The following is a 16,779-nucleotide window of genomic DNA, read 5'->3' on the forward strand; positions in this document are numbered from 1 at the left end:
ATACTACGGCAGGGGAGAACTGTCAACCTTCAGAATCATTATTCATAAATTGTGACCAACTGTCTGTTTATGAAAGTTACACATACCCCGTTCACATAATGAACTACATAATAATTGTATACTATAAACTTACAAAATATCTATTCAAAATAAAATTTGAATGATCAAACTAAACGATATGAACGTAACTAATTTAGCCTAACAATAAAGCGTTTAAAACGAATTATGTTTATAATCCATAGTCTGTAATATCGTCTGTAATAAAAACATTGATTATTTAAGTTATTAAAACAGTGACCCATGTTTGTGTTTACTAATTAGATTGTAATAAATGATAAATGAAAATATTTGTTATTAAATCGGACACTTGCAAGGCATTATGACGCTGGATTCTTCCTAATGCATTTCCAGACATTTCTGAAAAACGAAGTAAGGCCTAGTTATAGACTATTTACACTGATACCAGTCAACTAACATGACAGAGTCTAAATAAGTCACATATCATCAACATAGCACAGCTACCACTCGTTCACCCAGCAAGCCCCTGGTAAAAAAGTTTGTGAAAGTGGCCTGACGTCACACTCCCACAATGCTCGCGCCCCATAACTCCGCTGCAGCCTGAGCACAGAGCGAGACACTCAGGCCCCGAATATAGAAAAAGTATAGAAAAAAATTTGAAAAAATAATAAAACAACAGATCGAAGAGAGAAAGTCAGGGAAAGGTGGCGTGGGGTCTCCCGCCGTCGCTTTGCTTCCAGTCCGGATGGATTGTTGCCGGGTTTCCATAAGAAATTGACAAATGCGGCGCTGGGAACTTTTTGGTGGGTAACTACTCGTTTTCTGAAGACCTCGTAATGTGGCTGCACGTTCTGATGTGTGCATGTTTTTTTAATAGGATTCGTATCATTACCGCAACTTTTTCCTCTCGTTATCGATATATTGACATTCGCAAGAGTTTACTTGTCATGATCATGTTGTTCTTACTCTGCAGTTGAACCGGGTGGAATTTAGATTATTTTGTGGAAGTAGCCTGTGCTGTAAGCATCGGGCTATTTAATTTTTAATTACGCCGATCGTCTCCTCACTCGAAGCTTTGTCGATAAATATAAAGTCTGTGTAAATCATTGACACTCTAAACAACATGCACTTTGTCGACGGTGTCTTTGGGATTGTTGATTGATGTTCTGTGCAAGTTTTCCTAAAATTGCTGAATTTTAGTCAATTTCCGAATATTTATCATGTTGAGCATGCCATTGCAGAGGAGCGAGGGAGATGTCAGGGGGAACGTGCCATGGTGTACGCTGAACTTTTGGTAAAAGTAGCCTACATAACATTTGTTCTACTGTGTTTACTCGTGTCATGTCTTATAGCCTAAACTCGCATGTTGCTCCATTTCTGAGCTCCCGAAAGGTCCAACCAACCTGAGAAGCCTAACTTTCTTCCTTTGATGAAACTCCGTCCAGTCGGTAGTAGGCTATAGCTATGTGTCGTGTGACATTTGTTTGTCGTTGATTGCGCATGTTTCCGTGCAGGTTGAGATGCTCGTTTTTCTGCTTTCGAAGTGTAACAACAAGCAGAGCAGCCAGCGGAGCACGAGCTAGCCCGCGAGGCGACTGCCCGCTGCTCTCAGGTGTTGCTGTTGGCTTGATTCTTCATGTTGTTGTTTTGAACGTAATTTTGTGTTCTATCTCTGCATATCAAACATTTGAATCAACAAGTGATCGTTAATCCTGCACTAAATGATCTACTTTCTCCCTGAAGATGGCTCTGTTTGCCTCGTCTGAGGAGATGTGTGGTAGTTTTGTGACAGTTAATGTTTGCTTTAGCCTAAGAGCGTAAGCGGACGTCATGCTATCTTTGTCCAACACCTGCAGGCTGCCTTGAAACCACTGTGTGTATGTGTGTGTGAAAGGGGCAGTAATAATAGGATTCACCAATTAGACATCCCACGTTGTAACTCTTATGACCACAGCAACATTATGTACACCACAGATCACCTAGGCCGCTCTCAGCCGCACTACACCCCCCGGGTCCACGCGTGTGCGTGCAGGCCTGTTTGACACTGATACTCCACGTCAAATATGAACATGCACTTTGCATAAACAGTAAATTGGGCCACTTTGAGTTTTCTGTCATTTACCGAAACATAGGGTTAGGCGTACACGTGCAGGATAAATAACGTAGCCTAGTTATTTAAGTCTTCACTGTTGAGCTGAGATTCCTTTTTGCGTGGAGACTCGCAAGCTCACTCCATCAGGCGCATTTCCAGCGCCTCGAGCTACATAATAAGGAAATGGAAGTGAGATCGTCACGAGACAATGCCTTTGTTATTGACATGTTTCTGTGCAAGTTGAGACTCATGTGTTTCTGCTTCCGCCTCTTATAGTTCAATCTGTTCAGGAGAGGAACTTTACTCAGCAGCTTTTAGTGGTTGGAGGGCTGTACAAAACATCTTAGCTTTTGTGATTGCGAGAATGTGTGTGTGTGAGAGTGTGCGTGTAGTAGAATTGTGTTATCAACATGGAGTGAGGGAGAAAGAGTGTGTGTGAGGGAGAGAGAGTGTGTGTGAGGGAGAGAGTTCACACACACTCTTGTGCTCGTGTGTAATTCATCATGTGTGTTCGTGTAAAAGTGTTGTCAAGTTGTTGCTGTGTACTGTATGTGTGTGTGTACTGTGTGTGTGTGAATTACATGTGTGTTTTTCTCCATGTGTGTATGTGTGGCAGACCGAGGGAGGTCTCCTCCCTGTCCCACAATGCAGTGCACCTCTGCGGGCAGTGGGCTGATTACCATGAGAAAGGAGCATCATGGGTATTGTGTGTGTGTGTGGGGGGGGTGGCCCTCACTGGGGTGTGTGTGTGTGTGTATCCAAAGAAGAATCGGAAAGGCTCTGATCCCTCTTTGTGTTTCTTCACCTTCTGAGAGAAGAGGAGAGAGAGGGGGGAGAGGAAGGGGGAGAGAGGGGGGAGAGAAAAGGGGATGGGGAGAGGAAGGGGGAGAGAGAGGGGGGAGAGAGGGATGGGGGAGAGGAAGGGGGAGAGAGAGAGGGATGGGGGAGAGAGAGAGGGGGATGGGGGAGAGGAAGGGGGAGAAAGAGGGGGGGAGAGAGAGAGGGGGATGGGGGAGAGGAAGGGGAGAGAGAGAGAGGAAGGAGTGTGGTAGAGTACTGGAGGGGGAGGAGAGAGATGGGGGATGGGCAGGGGGAGGGAGAGTGGGACACTGGGTTCATGCTAGAATGTGAGTTAGCAGAGTGGAGGCTAGATTATAGCTCTATTTATTATTTTCTCCAGGCAGCAAGACACAAACATGGCCTCTTGAGCCTAATACCTTGTCTCTCAAACAGCGTGTGTGTTTGCCTTCATGCGTGTGAGTGTGTGTGTCTATTCTTAAATTCCAGGCAAGGAGTTTGAATACTGTATATTTATTTATGTTATATATGTTTCACACAGTAGCTGAAGTGCCAGTTTAATTTGGTAGTAGGTGTCTGGTCACTCATTTAACCACTAACAGCAAGGGAGAGAGACATAGGCCACTAACTAGGAGCAAGGGAGAGAGACAGAGGCCACTAACTAGGAGCAAGGGAGAGAGACAGAGGCCACCAACTAAGAGCAAGATGGATAGAGAAGGAGGGATGGAGAGAGATTAGATCGGGACCTAGTTCAGATGCCTAGTATTCCCTCTAACCCTGGTATCCCTCTAACCCTGGTATCCCTCTAACCCTGGTATCCCTCTAACCCTGGTATTCCTCTAACCCTGGTATCCCTCTAACCCTGGTATCCCTCTAACCCTGGTATTCCTCTAACCCTGGTATCCCTCTAACTCTGGTATCCCTCTAACCCTGGTATCCCTCTAACCCTGGTATTCCTCTAACTCTAACCCTGGTATCCCTCTAACCCTGGTATTCCTCTAACCCTGGTATCCCTCTAACCCTGGTATTCCTCTAACTCTAACCCTGGTATCCCTCTAACCCTGGTATCCCTCTAACCCTGGTATCCCTAGCTCCCCTAGAAGGTGGGACTTTCATCTTGGTTCTGGAGTTTATTTGCATTAGTCAGTTGAGTAGAGAGTTCCACCAGACAAGCACACAACCATGATCTATAGACACGGAGCACAGACACTGCTGCAAAGTCTCTCTGAGGCATGAAGGTCAGAGGTCGCGTTGCCACTCGTCCCGTATTGAAAAATAAAATGCACCGTCCCTTACTTATGTTACCTTTTCACATGCTTGGAATAACATGAGAAATAATAAAACCAAGAGTTTCATGAGACATTGAAGTATCCGATTGCCAGGCAAGCTGTCTGTCACCGTCACTCAACGTCATGGTTGCCCTGGTTACTCAAAGTCAGGCCCGTAGCTTTAAAAAATGCCAGCCAATAACTGTACCTTCGGCCCAAGTCCGCCTATAAAGCGAAAGAGGCTGTCAAAATACGGAAATGGGTCAGTCCCGTCATGGGAAATAAATTCAAGGCAAACTGTACAGTTTGCCACAGTTTATTTTCCATCGCCCATGGTGGCCTGTCCAAGTAGAGAGGGTCAATGATGATTGTAATGACTTGGCATCCTAATAATACAGTTACCTCCTTGATCTCTTAAAGGAGCTCTGCCCTTTTAACAACAGTTGTTCTGATCAGCTTGACAGCGAAACATATATGATTCAGAACTAAATGCAAATTGTTAATTTATGTTCACAACTAATTAGGATTCCTCCGTCAGAAGGAACCCTGGTGTAATTGTTGGTATTATTATTATTAGGGTTCCTCTGGTAGGAGGGAACTTATTGTTTTTGTTAGTATTCTTCTTATTATTATTTTTCTTCTCCTTGCGCCCCAATATCTCAAAAAGTCCCTGGTCATAAATGTTCTAATTTGGCTCATTGATACTACATCCGAGTGGGTACCCCCATACCAAATATGACATTTGACTGTAAGGGACACCACAGGACACGCCCAAAAGTCCACTTTTCAAAGTGATGACATTTCCACCCCATTGCTCCATTTCTTCTGAAACTTGGTATGCATGCCTTATTTTTCATGAGGAACAAAAAAGCCTCAAAGACCCATAAGGTCCGCCATGATGGATTTTCCTGTACAGTGATAATTTTGGAAAACCTTCAAAATTCCTCTTCTCTTGAACCAAAGGTCTAATTGACTTGACATTTTGTACAGATGTGTATCATTGATGTATTTAAAAACGTTACGTAAGACAATTGAATCAAATACAAAATGGCTGAAAGGGGTGTATTTATGTAAAGGTCCACATTGCCTCAATATGTTTGTGTCACTAAATCAAATGTATTTTTGAAGGGTGGTTCAAACCTTATAGGCTTTAAGGTGACAAGGCCCTGAAGTACCATGCAAAGTTTCACCTTGATATGTCAAAATATGACTGAATTACAGTTGTTTGAGCTTGGACCAAATCTGACAATGCTTGCCTTATTTTATTATCCTGTTACTGAACATGGCAAAGTCCAGATCTGGGAATGGCTCAATTGGGTGAGATGTTGTGCTGGTAAACGTAGGGTTGTAGGTTTAAACCAGTCAAAGGAAAAAATTTGGGGGGGGGGGGTACAGAACGGTTTCTAGTCTTCCAGTCAATCCTCCGGTTGTAAAACATAGCAATGAGTGTTTATTTTAGACCATAACAACACTCCGATCATCTGTTTAGCGAGACTGTGTAAACCACTGCGAAACAAGACCGGTTTACCACAGTAGCTAGCTACTTGGAGTCTATGCATGGTAGTATCAGATTCACAACCAAGTTAGCTTTAATTAAGTATATTGATTGTTCAGGTGGATCCCTTGCCTGTTGCGCACATTTATTTCAGTAACCTAAGCCAGGACAAATTGCCACTGATGTTAGGCATCAGGCATTTCCTTCCATGACAAGTTATGGCACCCCAAAAAACCTTTTATAGCCCTGTGAGTAAGCTATTCTTTACAGAAGCAACCCAGAACATCCCGTTGTCCAGTTTTATGTCCCATATATAAATAGGACTAAACTACTGCTATTTAAACTTTAACCAATTCTGACAATGCTTGCCATTGAAGAAATTTCTTATTTTCTGATAGAAAAACTGAACAATCAAATGTCTAAGTCTGTGAATGGCTTAGTAGGATGAGACGCAGTGCTGATGTGGGAAGGGTGCTCGGTTCTAATCCAGTCAGAGGTATAAACTTTATATTTTATTCATACAGAAATTACAGTTTCAAGTCTTCTGGTTAATCCCAGTGTAACTCTCTATTATGTTAATTTTAGAGTATGCAGCTCTATTTGTTAATTACTAGTGCTGTCAAACGATTAAAATATTTAATCGCGATTAATCGCATTAATGTAATACTTAACTCGCGATTAATCACACATTTTTATGTATTCTAAATGTCCATTGATTTCTTTTTGTCCCACAATTTTTCTCATTTTGATGCTCTTATCAACATGGAAAAGTGGATCGGATTGCTTAGTGCAAATGTTTTTTTTATTGAAAACAACATTGCAATCGCCTGGCTTTGATGAGGGGACGGAGACTTCACATCAGCTGTGTGCTTGGCCATCAAGTGGTATTTCTCTTTTTTTTGGCATGGCGAGGTATCTACAAATATGCGGTAAAACATGAGGTAAAAGCGCAGATTTTCTGTTGCGGGAACTGAAAATGGCAAATTGCGCTTTTCCGTGTCATGCATATGCTTTCACGGGAGGGTCAAGGGGAAAGTGGGAGTTTCCCATAAAGAAATTGGAGGGGATGCGTAAAGCGTGCCTAATTATGTATTCCGCAGTATGTACAGAAACCGCCCGTGAAAGTGTGCCTCTATTTTGCGGTGAAAATTCTGCGCCTCTTAAAAGCAGGTGTAGACTTGGGTGCATGCGGGTTTCCTCTCATATGCCTCCTTGTGAAATGACAGCAGTAATCCGAGCAAGACGAACACATAGGCCGAGGAGACTTTCTGAAAGGATTTTTGCCATAAGGATCACACTTTTTCAGTTGAGTGAACATGAAATCATTACGCGTTACAGATTAAGCAGCCATGCAATATTACAGTTACTGGAATTTGTAATTTCGTTCCAGATTGCATTTTTTTGTGTCAGTGTGGAATTCCGGCCTTGTATAATATTTAAATTCCCTCGTTACCCCATGAACAAGCACATCAATTTCGTTATCACTAAATCTTTGTTTTTGCAGTTTTGACTTTGGGGGCTGATCCTTAATAGAAAGAGAGAAGAAGGCCCCTTCAATTGTGCGTTTAAATACTCGCAATGTACGGTATAGTGGGCGGAGAAAGGCGCTGATTACCCGATGAACTGCACGTTTCGTAAATACGATGTAAACTGAAGTATCACAGTGTGCGGAATCTGCGGATTGGCCATGGCACTAATAACGCTACGTTTGCAATTGTATGTACATGAGGCCCTCTGTGTTTCTATTTCTGTTGTAAACCACCCTCGATAGACTTACAGCTATGAAGCCATGCTATAATCTTGATGGGATTCTGGAGCCCAAAGAATGGTGAAGCTGTGACACCAGGCTAGCTATCTTCCAACTCTAATGAACTCATAGCTCACAGTACTTCTCCCTGAATGACAGCTGCTGCAGAAAAACACAAGCTGCTTGTGGTCTGGTTTTTGTTTTAGCCAAGTTACCTATTCTTTTTCCAGAGAAACCTCTTGCAATTTTTCAGCCCTTGTTAGTTTGGAGAGTAGCTAGTAGGTCCTGCTAGGTGAGCTAGCTAACCGACTAACCTAGCTGGCTAAGCTAGCTGGCTAAGTTAATGAGGTGAACTGGCCAAGCTAGCTGGCTAAGTTAACGAGGTGAGCTGGCTAAGCTAGCTGGCTAAGTTAACAAGGTGAGCTGGCTAACCTAGCTGGCTAAGTTAATGAGGTGAGCTGGCTAACCTAGCTGGCTAAGTTAATGAGGTGAGCTGGCTAACCTAGCTGGCTAAGTTAATGAGGTGAGCTGGCTAAGCTAGCTGGCTAAGTTAATGAGGTGAGCTGGCTAACCTAGCTGGCTAAGTTAATGAGGTGAGCTGGCTAAGCTAGCTGGCTAAGTTAACGAAGTGAGCTCGCTAACCGGTTTAAGTTAGCTAGGTGAACAAATTAGCTAGCTACATTGTTTATGCAATTCTGTGTGATACTTTATAGATTACTTTATAGAATACAGCAAAATATGCAGATAGTGAGATTTTACGTTTGATTTGTTGAATGTACTTTATATATATATACTGTATATTTATAATATAATGTATTACATTGATATATTTATTATAAAATGTATTTATACTTTATAATATATAATATGTTATATTTATATTATATAATTTAATGTATTTTGCGGCGCCTGTTTCAGTTTCCCTCACTGCTTTCTCGTTTTGAGCAAATTTTGAGATCAGAAAGTCATCTAAAAACAAACCCGTATTACTTTGTGTAATTAACTGATAATATTTCACCTCTTTTGTTCGATTGGTGCATTTCTAATTTAGTTAAAGTTAACCTTGCTAATATAAACAAGTAAGACAAATAAACCAAACAGCTTTATCAAGCAACGGCTTGAAACGCAACCTCTTCTGATAATAATAATTTGAATTTTTAAAAACTGATACTAATTACCAGAAGTTTTTTTTAGGCCCCAGAACTTACCACATAAAACATAATTTTCTTCTTTTAAATATGTAACACACTCCTGCCTAGACCCATACTACACATTTGTTTCACATACATAACACACAGACACACATTCTTACACACACACAGAAACACATTCCTACACACACTCTCAGCAGTGGAAGGATGGAGTTGTCGGTGAGCACATTCTGCCAGGCTGTGCAGTATGCAAGGCTAAAATAGTAGCTGCACGCTAGATGCTTGAACCACATACTTCCTCTCTCCTTCTCCCTCCCTCACTCCCCTCTCTTTCTCCTTCTCCCTCCCTCTCGCTCACTCCCCTCTACCTCCTCCCTCTCTCCCCCTATCCCCTCTCTCCTCCCTCTTTCCCTGGTCTCTCTCCCTCCTCCCTTACCTCTCCTCCCTCTCCCTGGTCTCTCTCCCCCTCCCTCTCTCCCTGGTCTCTCTGCTCCTCCGTCTCTCTCCTCCTCCCTCTCTGTCCTCTATCCCTTCCCCTCTCTCTCTAAATGTAACAGGTACACACATCTCTGCTGGACAGGAAGTCATGTGACTTTGATCTGCCGTATAATTGGTTCAGTGTGCACCAACCAAGAGTTGCTGTCAGTTGAGTCAGCGAATCACAGGAAACCTGATACAGAGAGAGAGAGGAAGAAAGAAAGAGCGAGCGAGAGGGAGAAAGAATAAAGAAATAGTCTAAATGGGCAGGTAAAAGAGTGAGAGGGTAGACACAGTACGGACCATAATAATCCATATCTTAGTTCTGATTCATCTTCCCTCTTTACTGTCATGTCCCCTTTCTTTCGTCCTCTTTCTCACACTGACCTCAAGTATCCTGCTCTCTTATATCCTCTCTTCTCTTTTCCTTTCTTCTATCCTCTCTCTCTCTCTCTCTCTCTCTCTCTCTCTCTCTCTCTCTCTCTCTCTCTCTCGCTCTCCAGGGCCAGTGTAAGGTTTGCAGTGTGACTGAAGGTCTTTCTGTGCTGGGTGGTGTGAAAGCTGTCCTAATTGAATGATAAAGTGAGATGGAGTTCAGTGAATAGGCAACAAAGGCTGTTCTGTGTGGCAGAGAGATTCATCCAGCCTTTGCCTCTCCAGTACAAGAGGGGACTACAGCTACACACACACACACACATCTATTATAAAACTCTGCTGGACTCATTCACGTGACCCGCCTCCCCTCCTCTCTCTCCTCTCCCCCTTCTCCCCTCCTCTCTCTCCTATCCCCCTTCTCCCCTCCTCTCTCTCCTATCCCCCTTCTCCTCTCTCTCCTCTCCTCTCCCCCTTCTCCCCTCCTCTCTCTCCTCTCCTCTCCCACTTCTCCCCTCCTCTCTCGCCTCTCCACTCCTCCCTCTCTCCCTTCTTTTACATTTACATTTATGCATTTTGCAGACGCTTTTATCCAAAGCGACTTCCAAGAGAGAGTTTTACAAAAGTGCATAGGTCACTGATCATAACAACGAGATAGCCCCAAACATTGCGGGTAGCCAAACATGAAGCATACATTGTGAAACCAAATAAGTCCCAAAGGGAAGAACAATAAGAGCATGTAGTTAGACAAGTTACAATTAAACAGCAAGAACTTCAAAAGTGCAAGAGTGTACCTGTGGAAAAATCAAGCAACAATAATATATTTCACAGCGAGTACAATAATTTTAAGACAAACCAACAAGAGCAACAAGTCTCTCAATAAGAGTCATTGTGATTCTGGGGAAAACTAACATCACTCTCTCTCTTTCTCTGTCTCTCTTTCTCTGTCTCTCTCTCTCTCAGTTCAGTTCAGGCTTTATTGGCAAAAAATACATAAAATACGTAAATATTGCCAAAGCAACAATAAAAGAATAACAAGAGAGGGTACAATTTCTGGGGAAGTTGTAGGGTGTGCTTGCTTGTGTCGGTTGCAGGTGGGTCCGTCCCCTTAAGTTTTTCACTTCTAGTGATATTTTCAAGCATTTAGCCTACTCATATTGCATAATAAAAATAACACCCTTTGAAACAAGCAAACCCCCTTTGAAACAAGCTACTGTAACAACGTTGTCACTGGCAATATTTCAGATGGAATCGCGATTCAAACAGTACCGCCTGCTAACTGAAAATATGCCCCCCAAAACGTAAATAAGTTTGACATAATTTTAGGGGGAAATGGCTAATTCAAATGAAGCTGCTGGCTGCTGTTGCTATAGCAACACTTCACTGGTTGTTTGAAAGCGCCGGAAATGAGGACAGTACACACTGCCAGTGGGCGACCGAGTCTGACTCTGAGGCTAACGTCAAAACAAGATGCGGTCTCACACCGAGTCTGACTCTGAGGCTAACGTCAAAACAAGATGCGGTCTCACACCGAGTCTGACTCTGAGGCTAACGTCAAAACAAGATGCGGTCTCACTCAATTTCCAAGTTTTACACAAATCACAAAAATATGCTGACCCTCTGGGGGTCACAATCGTCTTCGCAATCGCCTTATCTTTAGCTACAGAAATTGATTGAGACCGCCTCAATACACACCATAGATATATATATCTATGGTGTGTACTGTCTTCGATGCCACAGCTAAACTTTATGTCAAAATAAACATTCTCATTTCTGGCGCTAATGTCAAACTTATTTATGTTTTGGGGGGCATCTTTTTGTATCCACCACCTGGCTGTCTTCCCAATAGTCATATCGTCATAACATTGCCCTTCAGTTTTTTGGTGTAAAATTGACCGAACTATAAAATTACGAAAATATGACTTGGACGCTTTCTAGCATGGCTTCCGCCTAAGACTAGGCGGTCTCACGGGCGACCCGCACTCGCTCAAATTAAAAAGACTTTCATGACCAAATAAAAAATCTGAGATGGCAGTTCCACTCGAAATCACTTTCTCAGCAAAGTCCAAATGGTTGGGAATTTTTGGGGGTGGTATTTTTCACTCATAATCCAAGCTCCAACTTGCGTGCTAGAACGTCTCTAACACGTTGTATCCATGCGTCGTTGCTAACGTGTGCTGACGTATAGACGTAGGCTAGCACAGAGTACCCTTTGTTGACAGAAGACATTTTTGACACAAAAACGCTGTAACCTCCTAAACTGTGCAACGGAACGTAATCAAAAACACAAGCAACCCAATCGGGACCAAGACGAAACTTTTGACATCGACATTGTCTTTGTAGTCCAAATATTGACTGAGGCTTAGGGGTGTGAAAAGAAACAATATTAATAATAATATATATGACAGAGAACACTGGTTTGTGCTCGCCGAAGGCAAGCACACCCCAATGATAATGATGGTAATGGGAGGACTGTATGGAGTCTCCAGGTGATTGATTACCCACATGTTTTATTGTAAGTCAAGCCCTCTCTCCATCCCTCTGTCCCCCCATCCTTCTACCCCTCCATCCCAGTCCCTCCACCCCTGATCTTTAAAGCCTTGTACACCGAGACCACAAGGAACGGAAAGTAGAGGGGGAGAGAGAGAGGTGGGGAGAGAGAGGGGGGGGAGGGAGAGGGGGGGAGGGAGAGAGGGGGAGGGAGAGAGAGAGGTGGGGAGAGAGAGGGGGGGAGGGAGAGAGAGGTGGGGAGAGAGAGAGGGGGAGGGAGAGAGAGAGGTGGGGAGAGAGAGAGGGGGAGGGAGAGAGAGAGGGGGAGGGAGAGAGAGAGGGGGAGGGAGAGAGAGAGGTGGGGAGGGAGAGAGACAGGGGGAGGGAGAGAGAGAGGTGGGGAGGGAGAGAGAGAGGGGGAGGGAGAGAGAGAGGTGGGGAGAGAGAGAGAGATAGAGAGTGGAGCCTGGTGGATCCTGGTGGTCATGCTGCTGAACAGTGTTAACCCTAGCTGTTGTCTAAGGCTGAGCTGACTCTGCCAAACTTAGACTTTGTTTGTTGCTGACATAGAGGTAGAGAGGCTGTCCCAGTGGACACACATGCACACACCCACTAAAACACACACACTCATTCACACACAAACAGGAATACGCACACATACTCTCAAACCCCCCCACTTAAACACACTCACACACACACAGCCACACACACTCACATACACACAGACACAGGCACACACACACACACTTAGACACCTATACACAAACTTAACTTAAACTTAACTACGCGGCTGTAGTTGTAAGCACCTTTTAGGAAGCACAGAGAGACCGAGAGAGAGAAGGAGAGAGAGAAGGAGAGAGACAGATGGAGAGATAGGAAGAGTGGGGCTAATGGAGAGAAAGCCAAGAGAAGAAAGAAGAATCAGATACTGAGAGCGAGCGAGAGCAGAAAGACAGATAGAGGAGAAGGACAGAGGTAGATGGAGAGAGAGAAAGACAGATGGAGATGGAGAGAGAGAAGGAAAGAGAGAAGGAGAAAGAGAAGGAGAGAGGGAGAAGGAAAAAGGGAAGGAGAGAGGGAAATGGAGAGAGAGAAGGAGAGAGTGAGAGGGAGAGAGTGAGAAGGACAGAGGGAGATGGAGAGAGAGAAGGAGAGAGGGAGATGGAGAGAGAGAAGGAGAGAGGGAGATGGAGTGTTGGCATGGAGCCTGCTGGCAGAGTGCCTACTGCGCTGTGTCACTATGGAACTCTCAGGCGGAAGGGCTTCCCCTAAACCTCCTCCACACACACTCACACACACACATACAGACACGCATACACACACACACTTACATACAGATACACACACACACAGATAATACACACTCACAGACACGCATACACACACACACGTGCACTTGCGCACAAGAACACACATGCATGTGCACTTATTATTTGTCTAGCTGTCCTTCCCCCTACACCAGCAGGGGAGAGGAACAAGTCCACTGATGAGAGGAGGAGGAAGAGAGAAGGAGAGGAGGAAGAGAGAAGGAGAGGAGGAGGAAGAGAGAAGGAGAGGAGGAGGAGGGACAGGAGAGGAGGAGGAAGAGAGAAGGAGAGGAGGAGGAGGGACAGAAGAGGAGAGGAGGAGGGAAAGGAGAGGAGAGGAGGAGGGAAAGGAGAGGAGGAGGAGGGAGAGGAGAGAGGAGGAGGAAAAGAGGAGAGAGAAGGAGGAAAGAAGAAAGGGAGACAGGAGGAGGGAAGGAGAATAGTAATAGAGGAAGACCTTAAGCCAGACTAGTCAAGAGAGAATGGTTGTTCGGCCACATTCCACCCCGCAACCACACACACACACGCCAGGTTAGGTCTAACTGTCGGGAAGATGAGAGTTTGGCACAGAACAGGTCCACCCATTTCTGCCCTCATCCTCTTGGCTCTCTCTCCATATTCTCTTTCTCACTCACTCACACACACACACACACATACTCACATGCACACAGACAAAACACACTTACACTGTAACAAGTTTCTCTACATTGTACCTATGGTCACAACCCCTTCCTGGAGGAAGAGGAACTGAAACTTAATGTCTTTCTGAAGAGAGGGATGAGGGGAGGTAGGGGAGGACACATGAGGGGAAGGAGGGGAGGAGAGATATGAGGGAGAGAGGAAAAGAGGGAAGAGGCAGGGATGGTGGTTAAACATGGACAATGGAATTGTAAAAGACTGGAGGAAATGCTGTGAAATGCTCCATCCCCCTGTCACTCCTGCTCCACCTCACCTCCATCCCCCTGTCACTCCTGCTCCACCTCACCTCCATCCCCCTGTCACTCCTGCTCCACCTGCTCGTCCCTCCCCCTGTCACTCCTGCTCCACCTCACCTCCCTCCCTCCCTCTGTCACTCCTGCTCAACCTCACCTCCATCCCCCTGTCACTCCTGCTCCTCCCTCCCCCTGTCACTCCTGCTCCACCTCACCTCCTCACCCTGTAACTCCTGCTCCTCACCTTCCTCCTCCTGTCACTCCTGCTCCTCCTCACCTCCCTCCCCCTGTCACTCCTGCTCCACCTCACCTCCTCACCCTGTCACTCCTGCTCCACCTCACCTCCTCACCCTTTATGTTAACCCTGACCCTGTATGTTAACCCTGACCCTGTATGTTAACCCTGACCCTGTATGTTAACCCTGACCCTATATGTTAACCCTGGCCCTTTATGTTAACCCTGACCCTGTATGTTAACCCTGACCCTGTATGTTAACCCTGACCCTGTATGTTAACCCTGACCCTGTATGTTAACCCTGACCCTATATGTTAACCCTGACCCTTTATGTTAACCCTGACCCTGTATGTTAACCCTGACCCTGGGAGAGGGGGGAGGAAGGGAAATGGGGGAGGGAGGGTGTGTCGCTGTGTTGGCTGCCCCTGGAATGTGCTTTGTGGTGAGGCCACCACCCCCCCCCCCCCCCTCAAACACACACACCCCTCACACACACAACACCCCCCCTCACACACACCCCCCTCACAGACACACACACACCACCCCCCTCACACACCCCACACACCCCCCCCCCCCTCACACACCACATCCCCCCTCACCCCCCCCCCCCTCACACACCCCCACACACAACACCCCCCCCTCACACACACACACCCCTCACCCCCCCCCCCCCTCAAACACACACACCCCCACACACACCACCCCCCCTCCCCTCACACAGACCCCTCACACAGACCCCTCACACACACACCCCTCAAACACACTCAATAGGAAGTGTATCACCCCCCTTATAACCCCTGCTGGGTTACGACCTGAACACCACGCCATGGCTGTCACATCCACTTAACATACACAAATACACACACATGTATGCTGTGTGTAAAGTGCATGTTTATGTGTGTATGCTGTGTGTGTGTGTCCACTCTCATGTCACCCATGTGGCAATGTGCTCCTACATGACTGTTCAGTGTGGAGGACGAGGGTTGACTGTTCAGTGTGGAGGACGAGGGTTGACTGTTCAGTGTGGAGGACGAGGGTTGACTGTTCAGTGTGGAGGACGAGGGTTGACTGTTCAGTGTGGAGGACGAGGGTTGACTGTTCAGTGTGGAGGACGAGGGTTGACTGTTCAGTGTGGAGGACGAGGGTTGACTGTTCAGTGTGGAGGACGAGGGTTGACTGTTCAGTGTGGAGGACGAGGGTTGACTGTTCAGTGTGGAGGACGAGGGTTGACTGTTCAGTGTGGAGGACGAGGGTTGACTGTTCAGTGTGGAGGACGAGGGTTGACTGTTCAGTGTGGAGGACGAGGGTTGACTGTTCAGTGTGGAGGACGAGGGTTGACTGTTCAGTGTGGAGGACGAGGGTTGACTGTTCAGTGTGGAGGACGAGGGTTGACTGTTCAGTGTGGAGGACGAGGGTTGACTGTTCAGTGTGGAGGACGAGGGTTGACTGTTCAGTGTGGAGGACGAGGGTTGACTGTTCAGTGTGGAGGACGAGGGTTGACTGTTCAGTGTGGAGGACGAGGGTTGACTGTTCAGTGTGGAGGACGAGGGTTGACTGTTCAGTGTGGAGGACGAGGGTTGACTGTTCAGTGTGGAGGACGAGGGTTGACTGTTCAGTGTGGAGGACGAGGGTTGACTGTTCAGTGTGGAGGACGAGGGTTGACTGTTCAGTGTGGAGGACGAGGGTTGACTGTTCAGTGTGGAGGACGAGGGTTGACTGTTCAGTGTGGAGGACGAGGGTTGACTGTTCAGTGTGGAGGACGAGGGTTGACTGTTCAGTGTGGAGGACGAGGGTTGACTGTTCAGTGTGGAGGACGAGGGTTGACTGTTCAGTGTGGAGGACGAGGGTTGACTGTTCAGTGTGGAGGACGAGGGTTGACTGTTCAGTGTGGAGGACGAGGGTTGACTGTTCAGTGTGGAGGACGAGGGTTGACTGTTCAGTGTGGAGGACGAGGGTTGACTGTTCAGTGTGGAGGACGAGGGTTGACTGTTCAGTGTGGAGGACGAGGGTTGACTGTTCAGTGTGGAGGACGAGGGTTGACTGTTCAGTGTGGAGGACGAGGGTTGACCCATAAGGTCAGAGCTGAACAGGACAGATTGCAACATTCCGACCCTGACCACTGACCCTAACTTTGAGCTCTTATTCTGTTTTCAAGCTGGAGTAGCTGGTATAGACCCACAGCTGGTAGGGTTGTTAGGGTTACACAGGTTTGGAAAAACACGTTTGAGGCCTTGTGTGTGTGACCGTGTGTGCACTTGTGTTTGTGTGTGTCTGTTAGAGGGTGTGTGTATGTAAACATGTTTTGCTTTGTTTTCTTAATAATTTGCCTTATCCCCTTTCATAACATGTGCACACATGTATACAGTCACTCAAAGCATCTCTTGTGTTCCCCACTATT

At 46.0% G+C, this 16,779-nt stretch overlaps 1 protein-coding gene across 1 annotated transcript in view; it reads left to right on the forward strand.

Moving 5' to 3' along the window:
• Positions 1–290: 290 nt before the first annotated feature.
• The window catches only part of plagl2 (pleiomorphic adenoma gene-like 2), a 28,308-nt gene continuing 11,819 nt past the window's right edge, over positions 291–16,779 (forward strand). Inside the window, exon 1 of the mRNA XM_047033615.1 lies at positions 291–821. The gene's annotated coding sequence lies outside the window, so the exon portion shown is untranslated. The remainder of the gene's footprint in view (positions 822–16,779) is intronic.

Source organism: Hypomesus transpacificus, chromosome 14, assembly GCF_021917145.1.
Source record: "Hypomesus transpacificus isolate Combined female chromosome 14, fHypTra1, whole genome shotgun sequence".
NCBI lineage: Eukaryota > Metazoa > Chordata > Actinopteri > Osmeriformes > Osmeridae > Hypomesus > Hypomesus transpacificus.